The sequence below is a fragment of the Otolemur garnettii genome, unplaced genomic scaffold (assembly GCF_000181295.1).
Source record: "Otolemur garnettii isolate 467f Iridium unplaced genomic scaffold, OtoGar3 scaffold00170, whole genome shotgun sequence".
In the NCBI taxonomy this organism is placed as follows: domain Eukaryota; kingdom Metazoa; phylum Chordata; class Mammalia; order Primates; family Galagidae; genus Otolemur; species Otolemur garnettii.
Window position 1 is genome coordinate 740020 of NW_003852565.1, and position 11392 is coordinate 751411.

At 43.5% G+C, this 11392-nt stretch overlaps 1 protein-coding gene across 1 annotated transcript in view; it reads left to right on the plus strand.

Annotated features, from left to right (window-relative positions):
- The window catches only part of OCA2 (OCA2 melanosomal transmembrane protein), a 358711-nt gene that overhangs the window by 127566 nt on the left and 219753 nt on the right, over nt 1-11392 (plus strand). The window lies entirely within an intron of this gene.

Here is an 11392-nt window from a genome sequence, read left to right on the forward strand (position 1 = left end):
TTGGCTTGTGGGCTGGCTGCAGTTTTGACACCTGCCCTAAAGGCACATGTGTGCATCTAGAGTTGGTGCTGTGATCGTAAGTCATAGCTCGAGTGTTGAGTTGTCTGGAGGAGAGGCAGCACGGGCCAGCAGAGGATGGTGTGCACACAGGTGAGGTATCTGCCACCTGGAAGGGGAACATAGCATCTTGGGTGCTTTGTGTTTTGCTTACTGAAAAAAATGTTTTTATTGTTTCAGGTTAATTGAGGGTACAAAGAATTAGGTTACAATGTTTGCTTTTGTTAGGTAAAGTCCCCTTGTAATTGTGTCCTGCAAGAGGTGTGCCATACACCCAAACATTGTGCCCATTAAGTGGGCACACACCCATCCCTTCCCCCCTCCTTGTTGCCTTGTTCTCCTGTCCCTTACTTAAAATTTTTAGTAGCTGTTTTACTGAAAATGTTACTAACTTGAACACATTAGGAGCAAAAATTAATTTTGGAGACAGCCAGCTTCCGTGATTGTAAGTCATAGCTCGAGTGTTGAATGTCAGAAGGTGTATGCTGAGCGGGTTGCCTGGGTAACAGGCATCAAGCTGGTGGATGCAGGGACTGCTTCTCTTGGGGATTCTGGGAATGTGGTTGTTTTGTGTCATCGGCTCTTAGATTGTATATTTCTCCCTCACCCTGTGCTGTTCCTCCAGCCTGTGCTTTTTACAGGACCTCAGTTTCTTTGTCCTTAATGAGATAAGCAGACCCCATTTCCATGCGAGCAGCTGGAGGTCTGGGCGTGGCCTCACTGGCATCAGTCCTTCATATGGCACCGTCTGTGGCAAGTCTGCCTTCCTGTCATGTGTGACTTCAGTATCCTTCAGAATCTCAGTTTTTGTTCTGGCTAGAAGAACATTGTCTTGCACACCTCCTCGGGAGTTGTCTATTAAAACAAGCTTGTCCTTGGGAAACTGCAGACAACAAGCAGAAACTGCTACTTTGGGCAATATTTCAACAACCGGATGAGTAGAAATTGTAGTGCCTTCATGGATATGCACGACCAAGCAACAAGACATCCCTAGCTGTGAGTGCAGGATAAGCACCAACCTTCCTATTCTCAGCGGTTCCCAGGGGAGCAAGTGGGCACCATCCCTGCCCTGCCCTGCCAAACAGCTGGTGTGGGCAGCTGGCAGGAAGGGGGATGCAGGCATAGGGCCTGGGGGCTGAGTGGAATAGCCCTGGCAACAGGGCCTTGAGGGCTCCCTGCAGGCACAGGGTCAGCCCGGTGGCACAGCCAGATGGGGAAGCAGTGATGATCCCTTATCTCTGCACTCTACAGAGCAGGGACTGTGCCTTTCTTGAGAAAGTATGGGTCCCAGATCCTGTGTCCCCTTGCTGCTTTATAAGGGGACAATGACAAGTGGTCTCATTCCTTTCCTGTTCTAAAGAAAAATTTAATCAATGTTAGCCTTTTTAAAGAAGAATAATTAGATGTTGCTGGCAATAAAATAGCTCGGTTCCCTTCCCTTGTTGGCCAGTATATTAGTTTGCTGGTGCTGCTGTAGCAGAGTAGCACAAATGGGGTAACAGAAGTGCATTTCCTCCAGCTCTGGAGGCTCTGGAGGCTGAGAGGGGTGTTGGCCGGCCGGCCCTTCTCCTGAGGGTCTGCTTCCAGCCGCCACCCGCACCAGCAGGTGCCCGTGTTCCTGTTCTCATGCCCCCCCCCACCGTTAGTGTGTCTGTGTCTCCATCTGTGTCTCCAGTAAGATGACACCAGTTGCACTGGGTGAGGGCTCCTCTGAGGGCCTCATTTTAATTAATCATCTTTTCAAAGACTCCATCTCCAAATTTTGAGGTATCGGAGGTTAGGGTTTCAATGTAGGAAATTTTTGAAGGGGGCAATTCAATCCATAACAACCACTTAAGGGTGTTCAGAATGTTTTATAATCTAGTATATATGAAGTAAGACAAATTAACATATGGGCTTAGTTTCCTGTGGGAAGGACAGAAGAGGCAGTGGAGTGTGAAGGAGAACATGGTCACAGTGGACGTTCATTCTGTCCCTCAGGCTGTGTGTGCACAGCTGTGCCTCCCTGGGGAGCTTAACAGTCACTCTGTGTAACTATGTGCCCTCTTCCGGCCTCCCTGGTGATCAGAATGACCCAGGACAGTTGTCACATACACAGAATACCAGGCCCGACCCCAGGAATTCTATTTAGTAAGCTCTCCCAGAGGGCCTTATCTGGAAATGAATTGAGGGCTCACAGATTTGGAGGTACAGAAAATAAATAAATCTGTCCTCTTTATTCCTCACTGTTCCTGAGTAAGGAACAGAGAAAAGCTTAGAGCAGTGATTCTCAACTTTCCTAATGCCATGGCCCCTTAATACAGTTCCTGTGGGTCATGACCCACAGGTTGAGAACCACTGGCTTAGAGAGAGATGAGGAGGGATGGCTGGTGATGCTGGAACCCTATGGCAATGCCAAGACAGGCTGTCCATCAGCCCAGAATGGGCTGCGCAGAGTCAGTGCCTGCTCCGTTGGGCAAGGGGGTCTCAAACTTGGAGTACTTGGTAAAACTGGATTCCCAAGCCCCAGCTCTGATCATCATCTGTTCTCAGAGCCCTGATCTGCTGATTGCAAAGGCAGAGAGTAATTTGGGTTCACTCTGCCACCAAGTGGCAAAGGGAGGCCCTATCCGGTCATAAGTGACCACCCAAATATGTTAATTTGTCTTATTTCATATAACTACTTGATTATAAAATATTCTAAACATCCTTATCTGGTTGTTATGGATTGAATTGCCCCCTCCAAAAATTTCCTATGTTGAAACCCTAACCTTCACTACCTTAAAACTGACTGATTTGGAGATGGAGTCTTTAAAAAGGTGACTAATTAAAATGAGGCCCTCAGGGGAGCCCTTACCCAGTATAGCGTGGCCTGGCAAGTGCTCAGAATGGGACAGAACATCACTTATTTGGTGAAAAGCACAAATAACCTTCAGAGTCTATCTCTCTAATCACCAAATACTCAGCTAGTACTGCTTCTTGATAATACTTTGTATAGAATTTTCTTCTTCTTCTTCTTCTTTTTTTTTTTTTTTGCTTTTTTTGAGACAGAGTCTCATTTTGTCACCCTTGGTAGAGTGCTGAGGTGTTATAGCTCATAGCAACCTCAAGCTCGTAAGCTTAGGTGATCCTCCTGCCTCAGCCTTCCAAATAACTGGGACTACAGGTGCCTGCCACAATGCCTGGCTTGTTTTTCTACTTTTAGTAGAGATGGGTCTTGCTCTTGCATAGCCTGGTCTGGAACTCCTGAACTCAGGCAATCTACTCGCCTCGGCCTCCCAGAGTGCTGGGATTACAAGCCTGAGCCACCACGCCTGGCAAACTTTCACATCTGTGTGCATTAAGGTACTGGTATACAGTCTCCTGCCTGTATCCTTGTAGGAGGATAATAGAAGTGTACCCTCATCATCCATATTTTTGGAAGACTTTGTATAGAATTATTATTACTTTTTCTTTAAATGTTTTGTACCTCATTTAAAGACCTGGATATTTTTGTGTGAAAGTTTTCAGGTACAAATGCAAATTCCTTAATATCTGTGTGTGTGCCCATGTGTGTAGCTATATATATTTAGGTTATATCTTTCTCTTTGAGTGAATTACTGAGAAATTTTAAGAAATTTGTTTATTTAATCTTAGTTGTTGAATGTATTGTTATAACGTTATTCATAATACTCTTTTGTTAGCCTTTTAATGGATCTAGAATTTTTGATAATGTCACTTGTCTCATTCTTAATAGTGACACTTTGTGTCTTTTTAAAAATATTGGTCTGGCTAGAGGTTTGTGAATTTTATTGATCTCAAGGAACTAGCTTTTGATTATGCAGATTTTTCTGTACAGTGTTTTCCTCTTTTAATGTTATCTACTCTTTATTATTTATTTTCCTCTGCTTACTTTGGGCCTCTGTTTTTTCTTTTGCTCAGGTTATTGATTTTTATATTGACTTTTCTAGGATAACATTTAGTACTCTAAATCTCCTTCTAGGTACTACTTTAGTGGCCTCTCACCAGGTTTTGTGTGTTTTATTTAATTTCCATTCAGTTCACATTACTTTATATTTCTCTTTTGATTTCTTCTTTGATCCTTGCATATTTTAGATGTATTTGCTTTCCAAACATTTGGGGATTTTGCAGTTACCTGATATAATCCTACTGTGGTGAGAGGATATACTTTATAAATCTTGACTCCTTTATTTTTTTATTTTTTATTTGTTTTTGAGACAGAGTCTCACTGTGTCACTCTGGATAGAGTGCCATGGTGTCACAGCTCACAGCAACCTCTGACTCTTAGGTTTATGTGATTCTCTTGCCTCAGCCTCCCAAGTAGCTGGGACTACAGGCATCTGCTGCAGTGCCTGGCTATTCCTGGTTGTTGTCATTGTTGTTTGGCAAGCCCCAGGCTGGATTCAAATCTGCCAGCCCTGGTGCATGTGGCTGGTGCTCTCGCCTCTGCGCTAAAGGCGCAGAGCCAATCCATTAAAATATATTGAGACTTATTTAATGGCTACAGAATGTGTCTATCTTTGTAAATACTCTGTGTTCACCAGGAAAGAATAAGTATCTGCTGCATATTCTTGGAGTGATCAATCATGTCGATTGTGATAGATTAGATCAGGTTGGCTGGTGATGTTTTTTCAAGTATTTTAAGTTTTGCTGATTTTATGCCTCTTCTATTAATTATCAAGGCATATATGTGTCTGTGTGATTGTGGATTTGTCTATTTCTCATTGTAACTCCATTGTTTTTGCTTCACATACTTTGAAATTATTTTATGAGGGAACATGAATATTTAGGATTGTTATTTCATCTTGATAAATTAAGATCTTTGTTATTACAAAAAAGGTTTTCCCTATCCATGGTAATAATCTTTGCTCTGAAATCTACTTGGTTGTTAATATAACATTTCCAGCTTTCTCTTGACTAGTGTTTGTGTGATATATGTTTTACCATCATTTTATTTGTCACTGATTTGTGTCTTTATATTTAAGATGAATAGCCACGTAGAGTTGAGTCTTGCTTTTTTAGCCAGTCTGATAAACCCTTAATCGGTGTGTTTAGATAATCTATGTTTGATGTGATTAGTGATGTAGTTGCATTTAAGTGTACCGTCATGTTATTGTTTTATATCTGTGCTTTCTCTTTTTTATTCCCCTTTCCTTCATTTCATATCTTCTTTTGATTTAATTGAGTTTTAAAATATATTCTATATTGTATCCTTTTTTTGGCTATAATTCTGTTTTGTGATTTTAGTGATGATTATGCCACTATCTTTGAGTGATATCATACCACATAACCTGTAGTTTAAAGTCTTAACAGTGGTATGATTTTGCTTCTCTCCTCCTGGGCTTCTTGGGCTTCTTTTCCTGGGATTCCTAACTCTGAGCTAACTCCTTCAAGCGTCCCTGGCAGCCCTCCTGTGAGAGAGCATACTCCACATGGCACTGTCTTTGTCTGTTTGAAATGTATATACAGCTACCCCAAGTAATACTGTCAGAGGCTGATTGAGAAGCTGAGGAAGACAGGCTGATAGGAGGGTGAAAACTGTGGCATCTGATGATGTCTCTTGGTCAGAGGCCAGAGTGCAGAAGCACAAAGTTGAAACTTAAATTGCAAGATCAGAGCTCACAATGGGGTTTGAAGGTCCTGACTCTTCCCTGAAGATCTTTGAGATCTTTGGCTTTATTTTACAAGCACAGGGAACCAGTGGATGTTTGAAAGAAGGAATTTATCTACCTACCTACCTATATCTCATCTAGGAAGTGTTAGATACATCTAAGAACATGATGGATGGATAGATGGATGGATAAGTAGATAAATACAACAAGGGTGAGTTGGCAGAAAGTGATTTTACTGAAAGGTTGCTAAGGAGCGATCAGAATTGGCAAATGTAAGGAGATACAGCTGGACGAGCTGGTGATCCAGGCCAGGGACTATGCCAGCAGATCCTGACCTGCACCCTTGGCTCACACTGCCCCGGCTTATGTTTGTTTATGATGTGTCACATGTCTTATATCAATTCCCAGCTCGCTGGAGGCCAGCACCATAACTTACCAATTAATTTTTCTCCTTTAGTGTCTAGCATGGTATCTGACACCCATTACACACCTGATAACGTGATGTGGAAATGTCAAAGAGAATGACATGGATGGGATCAAAGTGACATTTCAATCTCATGTGCCTAGAGGTGCATGATGTCAGATAGAAACTGAGAGAGTCAGTGGGGAGGAGGTAAAGTGTTCAGCTGCGAGGTTGCAGCACAGGGCTCGGGAGACCACTGAGCACCAGCAGGCCTGTGGTCATTGAGCCCAGTAAGTAGATCAGGCAGGGTGGGGGTGATGGGGGTGATGGAGGTATGGAGGACCTGATGGGTGAACACATATGGGCAAACTGAGTTCTGGGTGCAGGAAGTGAGCTCCCTTCAAACTAAATTCCTTTGTAATTCATGTATTTCATTCCACAACTAGGAAAATAAAAATGCATTATCTGAGTGAAATGCATTGGTTTTGCTGAGCAGAGTGGCTCATCCTTTCTGATCTGGTGGGTTAGAAGGCAAATGGGCTCTAGGTGTGCACAAAGGAGGCCAAGGATGGCTCTGGAGAGGAGTTCAGCAGAAAGGAGCTGGGGCCTGGAAGACCAGTGTCCCCAGTGCTGTGTCGGTTCCTGTCCAGCCTGTGTGGGCTGGTGCTGCAGCTGAGCCTCCCTGATGTAGAAACTCTTCATAGCTGATCAGAAGCTTTGGAAAGTGGTCTTCACCATTCTCTCTTTAAAGAGCAGTTGGAAAGCACTTTATGATGGGTTTTTAATGATACCTCTTATGTAATGAGGTTCAAAGCAATGGATGAAATACCGACCCTGTCTGAACTTGGCTGATGCTGTGCCCTGTGCAGACACATCAGAGCCCAGCACCCTCTCCTGTCCGGACATAGCATTTCTGTGTTCAGAGTTTCAGAGTGAGTTCAACAGTCTTTCCTGCCCTCTCCTTCCTCCTCCAAGTCTTTCCCCTTCTTTTATGTCATGGTAACCTCATAGGTGCTTTGATGAAGTGAGAGACTTCTCAAAAGGAATTAAGGATCTGTTTTTCTAAGAGGCCTCTGAATCACACCCAGGTCCCCTTTAACAAGTGAGCTACAAAGTGTCAGTATGTGTAAATGCAAACGTATTATGAATCTCAATTCTAAAGGGTTTTCATCTTCCTGAGGTGGAGGCTCTGCAGGATGCTGTGGTGACTGAAATCATTCCAGCTGATTTCAGCACTCTGTGTATGCTTGCTCTTTCTGCTGGAGCCTTGTAGTCCTCATTCACAGCCTGTTTCTCTCTGCATAACTCAGCTTTGTTGTGGAGTAGGTCTGCCACTCAGTAGGGGATGAGGGTCCTTGAAGGTGGTGTTACCCTTTCTACTGGGCCCACCACGTTCATGCTCCTGCGTCTGCAGGGCACTGCCAGCCTTGCCTCTGCACTGGCTCTGCCTTCTAGGCTGTGGTCCTCTAATTACATCTTTATTTTTTTCTTTTAGGGTTTAATAAAGACCTTGTTTCCCAGATATTCCTGTCTGGGTGCAGGACTGTCATCCCCCTCTGCCGTCTTCCCTGTCTCTCTGTGGCCTCCCCAGGGCTCTGCTGCCCTGGCCGCCCTTCCTCCCGCTGTCAGCGGCAGATTCCTCCCCCCATCTTGGTGCCTCTTCACTCCTCCCCAAACTCCGTCCAGCTCACATGAGCTCATGCTGGAAATGGGTTCTCTTGTCTTCTCCTCTGTCTCTCCCAGGAGAGTTTCTTCTCCAGAAGCCCTGGACTTACTTCCTTCTAAAATCTTTTTATATTCTGGACCATCTTCAATGCTCCTAATCTTGGCTTCTTTTTTCTTTGGCTTCTTTCTGGCTATGTTCTGGAATGTAGCAACCTCTACCACTGAAGGATATTTCAGGGCTTTACTGTCAGTGAAAATACATCAATCAAAATGATCTCTAAAAAGAAAGAAGTCATCAGGATTTCTAAAATCAATGTCTGGGAATTCTGGGAAGAATGGCTGACTGGTAGCAATCCTCAGCAGAGGCTCCTAAGCAGAGGAAGAAAAACTGGGTGTGACTCTATGAAGCCACAGGTGGGGAGCTGGGCCAAGAAGGAAGTCTGGCAAGCTATAATCCCAAGGAAGAGCATTCAAGAAAACAAATTATAGGTACAAAGCCTATTGACTAGAGGATGGGAGACCCCTCACCCAAGCAGGAGGCCTGCCGCAGGCTATCTGTGAACAAGCAGGGAACAAAAGACCTCTCATTTTACCTCACTGGCGAGAGCCATTAAACTCCAGGTCTCTTTCTCTAGGGAGATCCCACTTATGAACCTAGACTCCACCCCACCAGGCATAAAATTGAACAGATATTTTCCTCCATAAGTCCACACTCCCAGTACACCCTTTCCTCCTCGCATGGTGGTCTAAAGTTCTACCCCTTGCAGAGCACAGAGTGTGTGATCTTTTCCTGAGAAAGCTGGGCATAGTGTGGACTGCCAACCATCAGGACAGAATCTGTGATGAATGGGGAAGAAAGGGATATTCAGTTGGAGGAAGAGCAGTCCCCTGGTTATGACTATGCCTGGCCAGTGGTGGTATGACCCTTGGTTTGGGCTGTGTCTGGTGGGATGGGATACAGAACCCCCAGCTCTGACAGCACCCACAGCAGGAGAGTGCTTGCTCTGTGTAAACTGAATTTGGTAGACAGGGCTGGTCCCCAGCCCCTGCTGAGCCTGTGAGCAGAGGCTTACTAGGCATGGACTGAGACCTGAGAGCAAGGGTGTGTTCCCCTGATTCCAATAGAACCCTCGAGCAGTGGCTTACTGAGTGTGAATCAAAACCTGAGGGCTAGAGCATGGTCCCCTGTCTCCAGCAGAGGCTTACCAGGTGAGGATTGAGACCTGTAGGTGGAGTGCAGTGTCCTTTCACTAATAGAGCCTGAGAACAGAGGCTTGCCAGGTAGTGGACTGAGACTGGCAGGTGGGGCATGGCCCCCTGACTCCAGCTGGTCTGGCAAGCAGAGGCTACCTGGGTGTGTACTGAGATGGGTGGGTGAGGGTGTGGCTCCTGGCTCCACTGGGCCTTTGAGTAGAGAAGTGTACAATAGTGTGGACTGACTCTAGTGGGCAGGAGTGTGGATCCCTGGCTTCAATTGTGCTGTTGGAGACCCTTGAATCCCTCTGTTGGGCAGAGTTTGCACTGCCTGAAATTATTTAATTGGAACCTGTGTCTGGCGCTGTTCACTTGGGGACATTCTGAGTTGACCTTCAAAGTTTTATAGCAGAAAAGAACTGAATGGTGAGGACTGGGCCCTGCAGCTATTTATATCTCTTCATAGTCGAGATTTAAACCTAATACTGTGGTTTCTTGGAATAGAGTAGAGGTTGGCTGATATCAAAACAGAGCTAGCTTGTGCTATCGCACCAAGTAGGTCTTTAGAGTCTATGGCCAAAACACTAAAAGGGGCCTTTGTAAGGTTGTAGGAGATAAGCCACGTTACAAAGCCTTGTGCTATGGTAAGTGGCTATCTCTACTACCTGGGAACCCCAATTCAATCTCACTCTACCAGTTCTAATAATCAAATGGTGTAAAATAAACATGGTATGGACCCAACAGAAGAACGCTGGCAACATGAATAACCAGAGTAGATCACCCCCCCCACCAAGAAATGACAAAGGAGATACAACTGAAGATGCCATGCATAGACAAATGGCAGCAATGTCAGAAATTGAATTCAGAATATGGATTGCAAATAAGATAAATAGAATGGAAGAAAAGTTGGAAATTGAATTCCAAAGAGTAGTTCTAAAGTTATCTAGAGAAATTAATAAATTCAAAGACAAAGTCACCAAAGATATGGACATAATGAGAAAAGAGATAGCAGAGCTCAGGGAAATAAAAAAGTTGATGAACTCCAAAATACAGTAGAATCCCTGAGTAATAGAATTGACCAGGCAGAAGAAAGGATCTCTGAAATTGAAGACAAAGCTTTTGAATGTTCCCAAATGCTCAAAGAGGGACACAAATGGAGAGCAAAAACTGAACAATTTTCTGAGAGAGTTGTGGGATCTCCCCAAAAGATCAAACATTCGTCTTATAGGAATTCCTGAAGGAGAAGAGGATAGTCTACTCCAAGAGGTACAGATGCTCTACTCCAAGAGATTTTGGAGGAGAATTTCCCAAGCATTGCAAGAGATACAGAGCTTCAGACGGAAGATGGTTTCAGAATCCCAGCAAGACTCAATCCAAATAAAGCATCTCCTAGATACACTGTGATTAACTTTGCCAAAGTTAAGACAAGGGAGAAAATTCTGCAAGCAGCCAGATGTAATAAAAGCATCATCTACAAAGAGAGAAACATCAGAATGACTGCAGATTTCTTAGCTGAAATATTTTAAGCCAGAAGAAGATGGTTATCAGCCTTCAATCTCCTAAAACAAAACAACTGCAAGCCAAAGATCCTGTATCCAGCCAAACTAAGATTCATTCATGATGGAGAAATCAAATAATTTAATGACATAGACATGTTGAAGAATTTTTCCATAACTAAACCAGCTGTCCAGGATATTCTCAGACCTATCCTCCACAATAACCAGTGCAATACTCTACCTCCAAAGTAAACTCACCCAGAAATTTTTGAACAAAACCCAACTTCCACAGTGGTGAAAGGATTAAAAATGTCCACTAGACAGCCAGAAATTTTGACACCCAAAACACAACCAGGCTTATCAATTCTCTCAATTAACGTGAATGGTTTAAATTGTGCTCTAAAGTGGCATAGGCTGACTGACTGGATACATAAACTAAGACCGGATATCTGTTGTTTATAAGAATCTCATCTTAACCTTAAAGGATAAAAATAAATGCAGGTTGAAGGGATGGACTTATATAATACAGGAAAATGGAAACCAGAAAAAAGCAGGGGTTGCAATTTTACTAGCAGATATAAGTGGCTTTAAACCAACAAAGATAAAGAAAGATAAGGAAGGTCACTATATATTTGTCAAGGGGAAACATCCAACATGAAGAGATTTTGATAATTAACATTTATGCACCCTATCAGAATGCTCCTCATTCTGCTCCTCATTCATAAAGCAGACCCTAATGGATATGAACAACTTGATATCTTCCTGCACTATGATAGTTGGAGATTTTAACACCCCTTTGACAATTTTGTATAGATCCTCTAAGAAGAAACTAAATGAAGAAATATAAGACTTATACCTCACCCTAGAAAAAAATGGACTTTACAAACCTCTACAGAACATTTATTTCATCCTAATAAAACTGAATATACATTCTTCTCATCAGCCAAGGGGTCATCCTTCAAAATAGATCATATCAAAAAAAAAAA